This window comes from Chlorocebus sabaeus, chromosome 24 (assembly GCF_047675955.1).
Source record: "Chlorocebus sabaeus isolate Y175 chromosome 24, mChlSab1.0.hap1, whole genome shotgun sequence".
NCBI lineage: Eukaryota > Metazoa > Chordata > Mammalia > Primates > Cercopithecidae > Chlorocebus > Chlorocebus sabaeus.
The window spans coordinates 37,685,609-37,702,226 of record NC_132927.1 but is presented as its reverse complement, the minus strand read 5'-3'; the positions used below and the strand labels follow the sequence as shown (position 1 = coordinate 37,702,226).

The following is a 16,618-nucleotide window of genomic DNA, read 5'->3' as shown; positions in this document are numbered from 1 at the left end:
TGATCCTCCCAACTCACTTCCCAAATAGCTGAAACTGTAGGCTGTACCACCACACCCAGCTAATTTTGTATTTTTCTGTAGTGGCAGGGTCTCAATATGTTGCCCAGGATGGTCTTGAACTCCTGATGTTAAGTGATCCTCCCACCTTGGCCTCCTAAAGTGCTAGGATTACAGGCATGAGACATGGTGCCCAGCTCAGAGGTAGACTTTTTGACACATTGTTTTAGTCCAAATATAATCACTTAAACTGAGATTCTATATATGCAGGAGGCTGGACATGATGGCTTATGCCTGAAATCCCAGCATTGTGGGAGGCTGAGGCAGGAGGATTGCTTGAGGCCAGGAGTTCAAGACCAGCCTGGGCAACATAGTGAGACTCTGTCTCTATAAAAAATCTAAAACTAGGGCCAGTGTGGTGGCACATGCCTGTAGACCTAGCTTCTTGGGAGGCTGAGGTGGGAGGATCACTTGAGCCCAGCAGTTCGAGGCTGCAAGAAACCATGTTTGTACCACTGCACTAGAGCCTGGGCAGTGGAGTGAGACTCTGTCTCAAAAAGTAAATAAAAAATAATATAACACACACACACACACACACACACGTGGAGGAACACTTGAAAAATAACACAAGCAGCAAGAAACACAAAAGTGCTCTGGTGAGTATAACAAAAATAAAGGCAGATGATAAGCTCATGGGTACAATGGTACAAAAACCACATTGAGTACTAAGATGAAACTTGGTCTTGATACAGGAGAAAGGAAGTCAACAAAGGAATTTTACACATTTCCCTGAGTTACTCATTTTAAGAGTCCGAACAACTGAAATCAGGAAACACCTGTACTTGTTAACATTACTGAGGAAATGACTTTAAAAACTTGGACTCCATTTTAGATAACTGATGGCAGGTAGTGATATCATTCTAGCATCTATATTTCCATGTAAATGTACAAGCTATGTTTCTTAGTTTTGGTCCATTTATGTAATAGCAATCAGAGACTCAATGCATTATATTTATGGAATAATTGTTACACATTTTAACTTTTAAAATTACCTGGGGCCAGACACAGTGGCTCATGCCTGTTATCCCAGCACTGTGGGAGACTAAGGCAGGAGGATAACTTGAAGCCAGGAGTTCAAGACAAGCCTGGGCAACATAGTGAGATCCCCATCTCTACGAAAAAATATTTAAAAATTAGCCAGGTGTGCTGATGTGTACCTGTGGTCCTGACTGTTCAGGAGGCTGAGGTGGGAGGATTGCTTGGGCTCAGGAGTTCAAGGTCACAGCTCTGATTGCACCACTGCATTCCTGGGTGACAGAACGAGACCCTGTCTCACTCAAAAATAATAAAGTAAAATTACCTGGCATTTAGCTGCATGTTTGCTTTTGTTCCCATTTATAGTTATTTGAAGATTGTTATAATCACACAGAAATATGGCCATCATTACTTTAAGATGAAAATAAATGTATAGAATGAATGTTTTATGATAAAAAACGAAAACCAGCATTGTAATAAGATAGGCCAGAAGAACACAGGAAAAATGGGTCCATTTGAAGATGTGCTAGGGAACTCTAGACCAAACCTTATTTTACAGATGAGGAGCCAGAATAAGAGCTGAGTATCTGCATGTTGTTTATTACACATTCTCTGGGTCTTCAGAATGTTAGGCTAGAGGTTCCCAGAGCAGGTCGTATTCTCAAGAAAATTACTGACTCAATAGGTCTTATCTGATTGATTGATTTAAATAGCATTATTGTTTAGATTGCTTTGATATGGTTTGTTAAACAGTAAAGTAAAACATATAAATTATGATGCTGTTGATGATGTGTATCAGCTTTCTTGGAAATACAATGTCTGTAGCAAGTTTGTTTCTGATATTTGCTTTGATGTGCCCATGAAATTATAACCAGTAGGAGAAAAAAAAAGTTATTTATTGTTGTTGTTTTTATAGTGGAGACTGGAGTCTTGCTATGCTTTCCAGGCTGGTTTTGAACTCCTAACCTCAAGCGATTTTCCTGCCTCAGCCTCCCAAAGTGCTGGGATTACAGGCATGATCCACCTGGCCCTGTTGTTTTTAAGAAAATTACAAGTTAAATCTTGTATCAGTGAACAAGGTTTGTACAGATGATTTTATTGTCTTGAAATTTTATTGTATCTCACTTTAGAAAATAGAAGCATATTAGAATATACTTTGTTCTATACCCAAATCTTGTGTTAAACTCTTTAAAAATGTCTTTTCAATGTTTGGTAAAAACTGCAATGAGTCATACAGATGTATTTTTCATATTAATTATTAATCATTATAATTTAGAAAAATTAATTATATAATCATTTAAAGGAACTTCAACAAACTAATGGTTATTGAAGTCAGATTAAGAATACTTATAATCATGAAGAGTAGTGGCCTGACACAGTAATGAAAGACAGATCTTTACATTTAAAAAGGAAAAATGTGATTGTGTGTTTTCATACATTATTAAGTTGTAGACAATACACCAAAACATACATAAGAGGGCATCCACTTCTGCCCATAGATAGTAGCTAATGCTAGTCACATCCTCCCACTAGAAACAACTAGAAATATACAAGATAACGGATTCCAGGCACTTGACAAACATTGCAGGGCAGTGATTCTTGAGAGAAAGGAAACACGAAGTGATCTATGTGTCCTCTTCAGCTTTCTGTCTGGGGACACCGACTAGACTGAAAGGAAGTGGAATCCAAGGAAATACGGAAGTCTTGCTGAGCTGAAGAGATCTAGATAAAAGTTTAGAGTGGTTGTCATCCTTGAAATTTGTAAGACAGAATACCAGAAAGAAAGGAGTGTGCAGAAGAGGACAAAGAAGATTTCACAGTGGTTCCTATGTAGCCCATGTGCAGGATGGGACTTAATGAGGCCTAGAAGAGAATGGTTGCTATGAACAAGAGAACTGGGCCAAGATATCACAGTCCGTGCAGTACTGCAAACACTGGAATATTGTCCCAACCTAAATGGAGAGACCTTACTTTAAAGCACCTCTTGCGTTCAATTGAAATTCTAAAGAGGCCACACCTTAGGAGTAAATACCATGACCCAGACAAAGGGCCATGTTTCAGGACAAATGATAAAACTGACATAGAATAAATAATAATAATACATAACAAAACAAAGCCTAACAAGATCAAGAGGATTTTTTAGTAGTTTAATAGCCTGATAGAATAAACCTCAACACCATTTAAAAGAAGATAACATAATCCAGACTCTGTATAACTCCTTTATAACGATATTCAACAGTAGGTTAAAATATATGACACCTGTAAAGAAGCAGAAATATGTGACTCATAATCAAAATAAGACATGGTCAATAGAAACAGAATCCAAGATGACCCAAATATTGGAATTAGCAGATGAGATCTTTAAAACAGCTATTATAAATATATGTAAGGATGCATGGGAAAAGATGAATACATGATTAAACAGATGAGATGGATCGGCAAAGAAATAAACCAAATGGGTATATTAGAAATAAAAAGCAAATATCTGAAATGTAAAATTTATCTGATGGTCGGAGCAGTTTCGAGGTGGCAAAAGGATGGGTCAATTATCTCTAAGAGAGAGCAATGGAAATTATATAATTTAATAACAGTAAGGAAAACATTGGAAAAAATATGTAAACAGCCTCAGTGAACTCGGGAACTACCCTACAAAGTTAGTGTATATATAATTGGAGTCCCAAGGCTAAGCATGGTGGCTCACACCTGTAATCCCAACACTTTGGGAGGCTGAGGCAGGAAGATCACTTGAGCCCAGGAGTTCAAGACCAGCCTGAGCAACATAGTGAGACCCCCCCCATCTCTACCAAAAAAAAAAAAAAAAAATAGCTGGGCATGGTGGCGCATGCCTATAGTCCTAGCTACTTGGGAGGCTGAGGTGGGAGGATCACTTAAGCCCTGAAGTCAAGGCTGCAGTAAGCTCCGATTGTACCACTGTGCTCCAGCCCAGGCAACAGAACGAGACCCCATCTCTAAAATAAAATAAAATAAAATAAAAAATAGAATCTCAGTAAAAGAAAGGAAAAGAAAATGGGGTAGAGTGAAATTTTAAAAAAAAATTGGCTGAAATTTCTCTAATTTGGTGGAAAACATCAGCCTACAGATTGAAGAATCAATAAACTCCAAGCAGAATAAATACAAAAAATAAAATAAGATAAAGAAAGAAAACACACCAGCTACACTGTAGTCAAAAGGTTAAAAACCAAAAATATAGAATAAATGTTGAAACAGAAAAAAAAGTCAAAGACATAAGGGGAACAATGCTATGAATCACATACTAGAAACAGTGTAGGCCAAAAGAAATGGAATGATGTCATTAAGGTACTGAAAGAATAGATCAACCCAGCTTTTTTTTTTGAGGCCATGTCTGGCTCAGTCGCCCAGAGTGATAAAATCACAGCTCACTGCAGCTTCTACCTCCTAAGCTCAAGTGATCCTCTCACCTCAGCCTCCCAATTAGCTAGGTCTACAAGTATATACCACTATGTCCAACTAATTTTTTTTTTTTTTGTAGAGACAGGGTCTCAACTACATTGTCCAAACTGTTCTTGAACTCCTGAGCTCAAGCAATCCTCCTGCCTTAGCCTTCCAAAGTGCTGGGATTACAAGTGTGAACCACCACACCTGGCCAGAATTCTAACATTTTCTCAAAAATGAAAACAAAAAAAGACATTTTCTGATAAACAAATGCTGGGAGGATTCATTGTAAACTATATGAAATACTAACAGAAGAATTTGGGGGGGATGATGGAAAATGATAGCAGAGGGAAATCTAAACTACAGAAAGTAATAAATAGCACCAGAAATGGTAAGTAGATGTGTAAATATAAAGAACTTTTTTTCTTCTCTTTTTTTTAAACAACAGACTATTTAAAGACAAATATATTGTAGGACTCTCAATTCATGTAGAAGTAAAATACATGACAACAATTACAAAAAAGGACAGAGGGTTTTGTTTGCGTGTGTTTTTTTTTTTATTTTAAGCAATGCTTTTGGAGAAAGAAAAAAAAAGGACAGAGTTAACAAAATTGTACTATTGTAAGATTCTTACATTTCACATGAAATAGTACAATATTAACTCTAAATAGACTGTTTAAGGTTGTGCTGACTACTATGGTAGTCACTAGCCACAAGTGACTAAATTTAAACTTAAATTAATTAAAAATAAATAAAATTTAAATTTCAGTCTTCAGGTGTACTAGCCATATTTCAAGGTATCAATAGTCACATGTAGCCAGCGTCTACTATATTGGAAAGACACAGAACATTTTCACTATTAAAGAACATTCAGTTGGAGAGTGCTGCCCTAGAGCCACCATGAAAAAATAAAAATATACAGACATATAACTTTAAAATCAATAGATGAATTAAAATAGAATACTAAAAATATTGTATAAACCAAAATAAAGCCATGGAGGAAATGAGAAACAAAAAATGAGACAAACAGAAAACAAATAGCAAGATGATAGACTTAAATCCTACCAAATCAATAATTATATTAAATATAAATGAACTAAACAATCCAAAGAAAAGAAAAAGATTGCAAGAATGAATAAAAAGCAAGATTCAAGTAAGTGCTTTGGCATGAGATGCAATGCATTTTAAAGATCCAGATAGGTTGAAAGTAAAAGGAAGCGAAAACATAGACCAAGCAAATCTAAGAAACCTGGTATTGATATACTATTATTATACAAAATAAACTTCAAGTCAAAAAGAATTATCAAAGTTGAAGAGTGACATTCCTTAATAAAAAATTGTCATCTCATCATGAAAACATAAAAAATATAAACATTTATGTAACTAAAAAGCTTCAAGTATAAGAAGCAAGATATGAAAATTAAAGGAACAGGCTCAGCACAGTGGCTTATGCCTGTAATCCCAGAAATTTGGGAGGCCAAGGTGGGAGGAACGCTCAAGCCCAGGAGTTCAAGACCAGCCTGGGCAACATAGTGAGATCCTGTCTCTATAAAAAAATTTTAAAATTAGGTGGGCATGGTGGTAGGCATCTGTAGCTGTGGCATTGATAGGTACTCAAGAGGCTGGGGTAGGAGGATTGTTTGAGCCCAGGAGGTCAAGGCTGCAGTGAGCTGTGATCACACCACTGCACTCCAGCCTGAATGACAGAGTGAGACCCTGTCTCAAAAAAAAAAAAAAAAAAAAAATTGAAGGAACAAATATACAATCTATAATCATAGTTGAACATTTTTAATTCACCTATGTGTACTTTGTAGAACTAGACATAAATATATTAATATAAATGATTTGAACACTATCAACCAACTTAACCTAATTGATATATAGAGAATACTTCACCTAGTATCTGCAGAATAGACACGCTTTTCAAGTGCACATGGACTAGTTGCCAAGATAGATCACGTGCTGAAATATAAAATGTGGCTTAATAAATTTCAAAGGATTGAAAAATACAGAATATGCTCTCTAAACATAACAGAATGAAATTAGAAATCAATAACAATATCTTAAAACTCCCAAATATTTGGAAGTCACACAACATACTTCTAAATAACTGAGTTAAAGAAGAAATCACAGTAAATGTAGATGATATTTTAGCCTGAATAATAATTTTAAAAATCAAAATTTGTGGATGTTCCATAGAGAGCAGGTCTATGCAAACCTACCCCCCCTAAAATTAAGGTAGCTGAGATGTTGAAGAAAGAGGCTGACAAATCCATTTTCTCAGAAAGAAACCTTTAATAGGAACTTAGGAACAGAAGCCATGTCTAGGGCAGCCATGAGATGAGGTGGTGGATCCCCACACTTTCCCCCAACCCCAACCCAGGGCTTATATGCCATAAAGAAAGGGTATACTGCTTCAGAAGGAATGTGTAAAACAACTGAAGTGGACCCCTCTGGGAAAGGCAAGAATGCTATATGCTTCAGAGCCTATAATTTGCTTAAGGCAGGATTTATGATAAGTATATGCTTACGTTTTATGCCACAGATCATATAGTTATTAATAGAATAGTAAGGAAATAGTGTGCATAACATTATGCCAATAAATTCAACAACTTAGATAAATTGGACACATTTCTTGAAAAACACAACACATACAAATCTGACACAGGAAGAAATGGAAAATATGAATAGCCCTTTCTCTGTTAAAGAAATAGAACAGGGAAAACTCCGTGGTGATAGAAACCAGGTCAGTGGTTGCCTATGTAGAATGTCAACTGAAAGAGAACATGAGAGAACTCTTGGGAATGATGAAAAAAATTCTATATCATAAACTTTTTGTGGTAGTTACAAGGGTATATCATTTGGTAAATCCATAAAATTTTGCCTTTAAGATATGTACTTTTTTTTGAGACAGGATCTCATTCTGTCACCAAGGCTGGAGTGCACTGGTACAATCACAGCTCACTGCAGCCTTGAACTCCCAGACTCACGTGATCCTCCCACCTCAGTCTCCTGAGTAGCTGGGACTATAGGCACACACTATCACACCCAGCTAATTTTGTATTTTTTGTAGAGAGAGGGTCTCACCATGTTGACCAGGCTGGTCTCCAACTCCTGGACTCAAGCAATCCTCCTGCCTTAGCCTCCCAAAGTATTCGGGTTACAGGCATGAGCCACAGTACCTGAACAGATGTGTACATTTCACTGTATGCACATTTCACCTTAATTGAGCATAAGTTGCATGCCAAAAACTATGACATAAACACAAAATGTGAAACATTCTGACATTTTAAATCTTAAATATAATTGAAGTAAAAAAGTCCCAAGAGATATCTTAGGTAAGATATATGCAAAATGCAAAAAAATATCCTATAACTTTATTTGAAAAATGTTTCTTTTCCTTCTGAATAAAAGTTCCAAAGTTCAAACCCAATCATATTTATTTCAGTGATGATGATAATGGCTGTGCTGATTCATCCTTCCAGATTTAGCTTGTGACCCTTCTTCAGTGTAATTTTTCTGGAACCACCACAATGAAGTAGAGTCATTGTCTGTCTGGGGTAAATACCTGAGGTTCATTCTCTCACGCCAGGAAATCGAGGACATGGACACACAAGAAGTGGGTTTAAGAGCAGAAGTTTAATAGGCGAAAGAAAGAGAAGAGAGAATCTCTCTCCTGCAGAGAGAGAGGGGCGCCTGAAGTACACAGGTTTTATAGACTGGCTTGAGGAGGTGGTGTCTGATTTACATAGGGCCCAAAGATTGGTTGGACCAGGTGTGATGCTTACATAACAGGAGAAGAAACTGACCACCCCACCCTACTCTTTTATTATACAAATGGATTTTCTACCTTGCCAGTGCCACGTTTTCCGTTCTTTACCATTCACGAGGTTGACAAAGAAAAGGGAAGATGGAACTGCCATGCTGAACATGCCTAGCCCCCAGGTAGCCTTTCCCTATTGTCACAGCTGCCAGCCATTCACCCATGCAAGCTTCCAGCCTGCTTATCTATGTCTGCAGCTCGATTTTTCAGGCTGCTTTTTGTTAGAAAATAAATGATTTGGGGGTTGCTTTTCATTAAAAGGAAAACCTTACCAAAGACTTCCTTACTCTCACTATCTGCCTATTTCTTTTTAACTCCTGTATCAATGAGGATTTAAATTTTCCCTCTCTGTTCCCTTGTCTCCCAGTATACATCTCCCTTACACCACCTGTATACTGTGTTCTGCTGGTCTAAAATATAGTTATTCTCCTCTACCCCACATTATGTGATCTTTGAACATAAGACTGTGCTTTTATCTCATTTTCCCAGTGCCCATCATATTATTGCCAGGCTTAGCGGTGCTCAATAAATGCTGTTTGATCAAGTGGTTGAATGATATTCATATGGAGATTCTTTCAGTCAGAATATACTATTGGTCTTGAGAAGATGATTTAAACATTTTTCCCTTTAAATTTGATTCCCTTCCTGTTACATGTTATCTAAGAAAACAAATCCTACAGAAGTATTCCAAAACCTCTGACAAAAAAGTAAAACATATAACAAAACAAAAAGATTACATAGCAGATACTGAATGAAATGCTAAAAAATGCTCCAGTTCAATATTAAATGAAAAATGGAAAAGATAAAGAAAAACTATATTATGAGATAAAGTAAAGTAGAGAAATGAGACTTTGGACATACACTCACAGGCTTTGGATTATAAGAGAAAGAAAAACTTACATATGGGGAAAGGATCTTTGCAATGGTATTACTTCTGAAAAGGTGAGACAGTATTCAAACTGTTGAAAAATGTTATTTGTCCTTGAAATGTTTATTTTAAAATAGGTTTTATAATAATGCATATGTTTGTGATCACATTTTCTTATATCAAATAACAATACAGTTTGTTAACTTCTGTAGCTATGTTCCAATTGCAGAGCTCTCGTTTGATTTTAGGTTGGGAGGGTGAATTCAAAAATTTATAAGCTGAACTGAGAGGCTTTGCTTGTCTCAAAAAAAGGTGTCATGGGAGATGAAAGTGGAGGTGAAAACCTGAAAGGCAAAAGGTTGCAAGTTTACTGCAAGGTTTTGAGACAAGGATGCTGTGGTACTGTTATGGTAGATAGCTAGTCAGGTATGAGCAGGGCAGAAGAGGGCTCCTCTTGCCCCACCAGGAATGCCAGGCCACCATCAAGTGATGGTCAGGTGGTTGTTACACTGTTTCTCTAAAATAATAATTGGTCACAGGTGGCCCCAGGGGAAGGCAGTCTCCCAGTAGAAAAAAACCTGAAAGTTGTGATCCGCAGCTTCCCAATAAGATCTCAGGAGCTGAGTGAGTGGGCTCAAGCATGAGGATTGAGAGGCAACATGGCAGACTTTAACTGGTATATATGACCTTCTAGGAACTTTTGCCTGGTAAGGGAAGAACGCCTCAGTTGAGCATGCATATAACTCCAATAAACAAACTGAGCATACAGCCCCTCCCAGGCACTGGCTGGTCATTGCACATGTGGACCCTTCTTCAGTATAATCTTTCTGGAACCACCATGAGGATTTAAATTCTCCCTCCCTGTACCCATGTGCCCCAGTATACATCTCCCTCACGGCACCTATACACTGTGTTCTGATGGTCTAAATATAGTTATTCTCCTTTACCCTACATTACATGGTCTTTGAACATAAGATAGTGCTTTTATCTCAGCCCAACCCAAGGGAAGAATCAAGGCAGAAGGGACACCAGACCCCAGAAGCATGCCAACATATAAAACCCCAAGTCAAAAGGTAAAACCACTAACGTTATCTCGCAGGTCTCCCGCTTGGCCCTCTTCCAAGTGTACTTCCTTTCATTCTTGCTTTAAAGCTTTTTAATAAACTTTCACTCCTCTTCTAAAACTTGCCTTGCACCATCTTTCTGCTTTATGCCCCGTGGTCAAATTCTTTCTTCTGAGGAGGCAAGAACTGAGTTTGCTGCAGACCCAGAGGGATTCACCGCTGGTAACAGTAAAAAGCAGGAAAAAAGAGTTTTGGTAAAAACAAAAACAAAAAATCTACTCTCTTACTCTCAGATATCTACATACTGAAACAGGGCCACATGACAAAGTTTTATTAAATAGATACTAGTGTCCTCAATTAAAATAATGAAAATGTGTTTCACATTTCTAGAGTTAAGGCTAGCACCTCAGATAATTTGTAATTTGTAAATGAATTTGTATCTTATTTCTCTATCATGTTGTAGATAAGGGATGGTGATGTGGAGTTGCAATTCCTGGTTCCAAATCCTGGCTCCTCCCCTCATCCCTGGGTAAGTTGAGGGATGAGAGCAAGAGAAGGTTAATCCTGACTCTCAGATCTCTGCATGGGGCATGTCACTGATGATGGCGGCATTCCCTGAGAGAGAGAACACTAAGTTTGCAGTTGGGCATAGTGAGTACTATTTTGGATGAGTTAAGTTTAGAAGTGCCTGAAGACATCCAAGTGGAAGAAATGGCTACATGGACTGAAGATACAGACTGGGAAACATTAATACCATCAAGGAACTGGAGTCCTGGGCACAAGTGAGACTGCTCCAGGGGAGTTGTAGAAGGCCTCAGGCAGAGCTCTGGAGTGAAGGGGGTGTACAGCAAGAGAGAAGGCTGGAGATTAAGGGCAACAAAGAGATTGTTGGTGTATCAAGGACTGTGCTATGTAGGGGATGAAGTCTGGGGATGAAATGTCAGTAACATCATCTTCCATTAGCTGATTAAAGATGAGAGTAATACAGCTAGCTTCTGGGATTGAAAGCCAATTAATTGTATTCTTTTCTAGAGTTCAGACTAGCACCTCAGATGATTTGTAATTTGTAAATGAATTTGCGTCCTATTTGTAAGCACATGCTTCTGGTGATAAGGACCTACAAATGAGAGAACACACTAGACCAGGGGTCCCCAACCCCCAGGCCACGAATGGGTAACAGTCCCAAGGCCTGTTAGGAACCCAGCCACACAGCAGGAGGTGAACGGCGGGCAAGCGAGCATTACCCGCTGAACTCCACTTCCCACTTCCCGTCAGATCAGTGGCAGCACTACATTCTCCCAGGAGCACAAACCCTATCCTGAACTGCGCGTTCAAGGGATCTAGGTCGCACATTCCTTAAGAGAATCTAATCTCTGATTATCTGAGGTAGAACAGTTTCATCCTGAAATCATCCCCTCCCCTTCCATGAAAAAATTGTGCCAAAAAGGTTGGAGACCACTGCAGCAAATATACCAGTTCACCAACATTCTTAGAAACTCAGCAGCACAATGATCTGAAGTGGAGGTGAAGGAGTTGTATTCTCTCATTTGACTCAGGAGCCCCAGGCCCAAGTCTAAGTTTGAGAGGGATTATTCTTGTGTCATATAGAAAGGAACAGTTTCTGTATGCAAGGTAAGTTTCATATGAGACTGTGGAATTACATTCCAGATTTCTCCTTATGTTATAATAAACTATAACATTGGCAAATTTTTTATGAAAAATAAAATGTTTCTACCCGGATTTAAACCATAACATGAAAATATTAACTAATGCATGTTACTTTCTTCTGCATAGCCTAGCATTTGAATTCCAAGTGCTTTCCATATTTGAGATGCACAGTGCCATCTAATGGTCACAAACCATAAACCAAAAGGGCATCAGAACTGAAATAATAATAAAATAGTAAAATCTAATACATTACAATAATAATAAAATAGTAAAATCTAATACAAGTTTCAAAATTGCATAGTTAACTGCTCTTGCTACAAAAATTTTATCTTTGCCTTAGTCATTGTCACGTGAGTTACAATCGCATGAGTTACAAATGATCATACTGCATAGATAACTACAGATCACATTTTAAATTAAAATAATTCATGACAAACCTGAAACTATAACTTATGTGCACTTTACAACTTTCTACTTTCACTCTTCAATCACCTGAAACTATAATGCATAGGGTTCCTCATGTATATACACTATTCCCACAGAAACAAAATCATTAGAAATACTTCGGATGAAATATGTTTAGGATAATTTTGTAAAGGGAGGGTATGATCAAGGGGATAGATAAAAGGATATTATCTTGATGTCTACAAGTTTAGCAGATGGCCAGTCTTCTGCATGGAGAATGACTATTCTAACCATTCTCCCTGCAGCCCTTCAAGACAGAGGAGATTATGGGGCTACTGAATGTATCTTGGACTTTAGAGAAAGAAAGTGAAGCTGAGCTGAGATCCATTGGTTCTATTTTGAAAAGATGCATCCCTTGGCATGACCTTCACAGCTCAGTTCTGGGGTCAAAGGAATTTTCCATTGCTCACACTGCCACTGAACTCTGGGGCCATAAGAGCGTAAGAGGTACAGCACACATGGAGAAAGGATGGGAGGAGCAGGGGTGTGTATCAGCTTAGCCGATCCCAACTGAGGAGCTGCCAAGCTTGCTACCCCAAGAACAATGCCTCCCAGACAATGCCTCCAGGTTCTGTGACCTCTTCAAGATTAAGTCTCTTTGATCTCAGCCCTTCTGAAGTGGTTTGAATCATATTCTATACAAAATTGGTAACTCTCCCATAAGAATTGCTTTTTAAATATCCTGCTGTATTTGAAAAAGGAATTTTAAAAATTAAGTTTACTCTTTTACTCTCTCCCAGCAAGTGAGATATTCAAAACAACAAAAATTCCTCTAAAATGTTATGATGTGGAAACTTCTATTTTACTGATTTGTTTTTTCCACTTGGCTTCAAGTTCTTTGGGGAATGAAGATCATATCAATACCTAGCAGCCTGCTTCAGGCACAACTGCAAATGTTTCTTGAATGAACTTCTGGGCTTACCTGAATTCTAAGGGGGATTTCCACCACAATGGGAAAGCCACAAAAAAAGAAGCAAAGGGTTTTTTTTAAAAGGGTGAAAATATAAGTCATTTATCAGGGGGTTATCACTTTATATGGAGAGCATTTGAAACAATGATTTCCACAAATTGGCAGCAACAGTAACATCCATACTAAGCCACTGCTTACTTTACTTCCTCTTGGTCTAGAATATGCTGCAAAGGGAGAAGGAAGACCTGTGGCATGGAATGACCTATGGATACGGTTGAGAACCATGGGCTAGATGCTATGGAGACCAACGTATCATTTACTAGGCTTTACTGTGTGCCGGCACTGGATTAGGCATTACTCCATTTAAGCCTTGCTACCATCCTTCAGGATTGGTGTTAATATTGCATGTTGCCGCTCAAGAGAAACAAATTTTTTTTTCTTAAATTCAAGTAACCTGAGGTCCCACATTTAGTAAGAGGCAGAAGAGTTAGATGTGTCAATAGCTAAATTAGGTGGCTCTGTCCTTTAGCTGGCTAGGGACCGACAACATCAGTATCACCTGGTGACTCTCCCAGGGGAGATGTTTTTAAAAATCTTTTCTGGTAATTCTGTGCAACATGGCAGTCTGAAACCAGTCTTTCAGACCTGGAAGGCCTTTAAAAACCACAGGACTCTCTTTGATATTTTTTTCTTTTGAATTTTTTTAAATATAGAATCCTTTTTCATGTTCTCTGTTTATGAAACAACTGCATATCAATTATATTATTTTTTAGAAGATAGGTACAGGAGCCAGGCATGGTGGCTCACACCTGTAATCATAGCACTTTGGGAGGCTGAGGCAGGCAGATCACTTGAGGCTGGGAGTTTGAGACCAGCCTGGCCAACATGGCAAAACCTGTGTATACTAAAAATACAAAAAATTAGCCGGGAATGGTGGTGCATGTCCCAGCTACTTGGGAGGCTGAGGCATGAAAATCACTTGAACCCAGGAGGTGCAGGTTGCAGTGAGCCGAGATCACACCACTGCACTCTAACCTGGGCAACAGAGCAACAAAAGAAGATAGGTACAGGAATTAAAAAGAAAGCAAATAATTACTGGTAGCCTGACCACTAAGAGATATATACTGATATGATTTTTTGTGGGGGTGCATCTCCTTGCAGGCCTTTTTCTATGTTTATGTTCAAACACATTTGTAACAACAATAGAATAAAAAATGCATAATATTCAATGATTTTTTATTCAGTCTTCACTTTATTATTGATATCTTATTATGACAGTAAACAGGTCTACAATATATTCAATGCTCATCTTATATTCCATCACAGTTAAAAGATTTTTATTCATGACTTGGATGAAGGGTTATATTGATCACATGCTTGGGTGACACAAGGCTAATATACTAGATATAAAGAATCAGAATATAACAATATTAATAAATGGGAATTATGATCCTAAATCAACATAAAATTTAATTAAAAATCTAAAACTTCAAGGCCAGGCACAGAGGCTCACGCCTGTAATCCCAGCACTTTGGGAGGTCGAGGCAGGCGGATCACGAGGTCAGGAGATGGGAGACCATCCTGGCTAACATGGTGAAACCCCATCTCTTCTAAAAATAGGAAAAATTAGCTGGGCATGGTGGCGGGCACCTGTAGTCCCAGCTACTCGGGAGGCTGGGGCAGGAGAATGGCCTGAACCCAGGAGGCAGAGCTTGCAGTGAGCCGAGATCGCGCCACTGCACTCTAGCCTGGGCGACAGAGCGAGACTCTGTCTCAAAAAAAAAAATCTAAAATTTCAAACAATGTCCATCTAGTGTCTCTCTGTTAAATCCCACATCTCTGGGAGTGGAGAGCACACCGCCTGAGAGGGGCAGGCAATTTGACTGACCTGAACTGTCAGGCATCAACAAACAAATATGTGTAGCCACATTAGTGGGATGACATATGCAATGAAAATGGCCACCTCGGAACATGGAAAATATAAAACTCAATATAAACCTACTATTACCTTTAAAGAGCTTGGTTATTAGCTCTGTTAATAGACAGATTCTGAGGCGGTTTTCCTGGTAAGATTTTCCTTGGAGAAGTACTGAAGTTCAGACCACAGGTGCTGTCTAGGAAACTAACTTTTCAGTTTGCAAGCAGAGGCTGAATGCTCTAAGTTTGCAGACTGGTCAGAGATGGTGCTGGCAGTACCTTCTATTATTTAGCACATTAAAAAAAATCTAACTAAATAAAGCTCTAAAAGCAGATTTATTATCACCCACAGATTGCTTCTAATAAAGAGCTCTGATGTTTAACAATTTTTAAAAAATCTTCAGGTGTTTTGGGAACTGAGTGATTTGTCTCTGGTTGAGTATTCTGTTTGTACAAGGTGGACAGAAGAAACGCTGTCATTTTAGTCCTGGGATAAGATTCCGTATCTACTTGAATGTAAGGTCAGCCAGAGGTGGGCTGTGTGGACCTTCAGGGGAGGGGACAATGGGAAGTCCTTTCTCTGCTTCTGGAACACCTGGGACCAGTCCTTCAGAAGCCTGTTCTTTGTTGCTGTCACACTCGCTGCCTAGCCCGCCAGGCTTCTAAGCTCTAGCGTGTTGCCCTTGCCATGGTCATTTGAGATGAAGCTAAAAGGGCCAGGTGCTTCTTTTGCACCAGCTGACAGGCCCTCTTTGAAGATGGAAGGTCTATCTGTCCATGCAGTTGTAGTCAATCAGGCATTTTAGGGTTTTGCCCTAACAGACAGTTGGTACCTACCTGTACCTCTCCTGTTGCCCTCTTGGGAGGTTAATGAAGATTAGCTTATGTTTTATTAATGTTATAACTTTCCACTTTCACTCTTTAATCATGTGCCACTATATTATGGAGGGCTTCTGGTGCATATACACTATTCCCACAGAACTCTTGAAATAAAGGTTGAATCAGTACCTGGTTTTGTGAGCAGACAGGTAACATCCCTTCTTGGTGGTATTTTTCTTTTTTGTTTTAGATATGGGGGTCTCACAATGTTGCCCAGGCTTGTCTTGAACTCCTGGCCTCAAGTGATACTCCTGCCTCAGCCTCCTTAGTATCTGAGATTACAGGTGCAAGCCACAGCACCCAGCTTGGTGGTTTTGTTTTGTCTTTTTTTTTTTGGAGATGGAGTCTCACTCTGTTGCCCAGGCTGGAGTGCAGTGGCTCAATCTTGGCTCACTGCAACCTTCACCTCCTGGGTTCAAGTGATTCTCCTGCCTTAGCCTCCTGAGTAGTTGGGACTACCGGTGCGCACCACTACACCTGGCTAATTTTTGTATTTTTAGTAGAGATGGGGTTTCGCCATATTAGTCAGGCTGGTCTTGAACTCCTGACCTCAGGTGATCCACCTGCCTTAGCCTCCA

At 38.8% G+C, this 16,618-nt stretch overlaps 1 protein-coding gene across 3 annotated transcripts in view; it reads left to right on the top strand.

Annotated features, from left to right (window-relative positions):
- TMEM30B (transmembrane protein 30B) overlaps positions 1–16,618 on the top strand; it is a 45,893-nt gene that overhangs the window by 16,435 nt on the left and 12,840 nt on the right. Inside the window, exons 2-3 of one of the 3 annotated variants that reach the window (XM_073011059.1) lie at positions 1,949–2,111; positions 10,665–10,730. The exons of 1 other annotated variant lie outside the window; for it this stretch is intronic. The gene's annotated coding sequence lies outside the window, so the exon portion shown is untranslated. The remainder of the gene's footprint in view (positions 1–1,948; positions 2,112–10,664; positions 10,731–16,618) is intronic. One more of the 3 variants, XM_073011060.1, reaches the window with a different exon arrangement.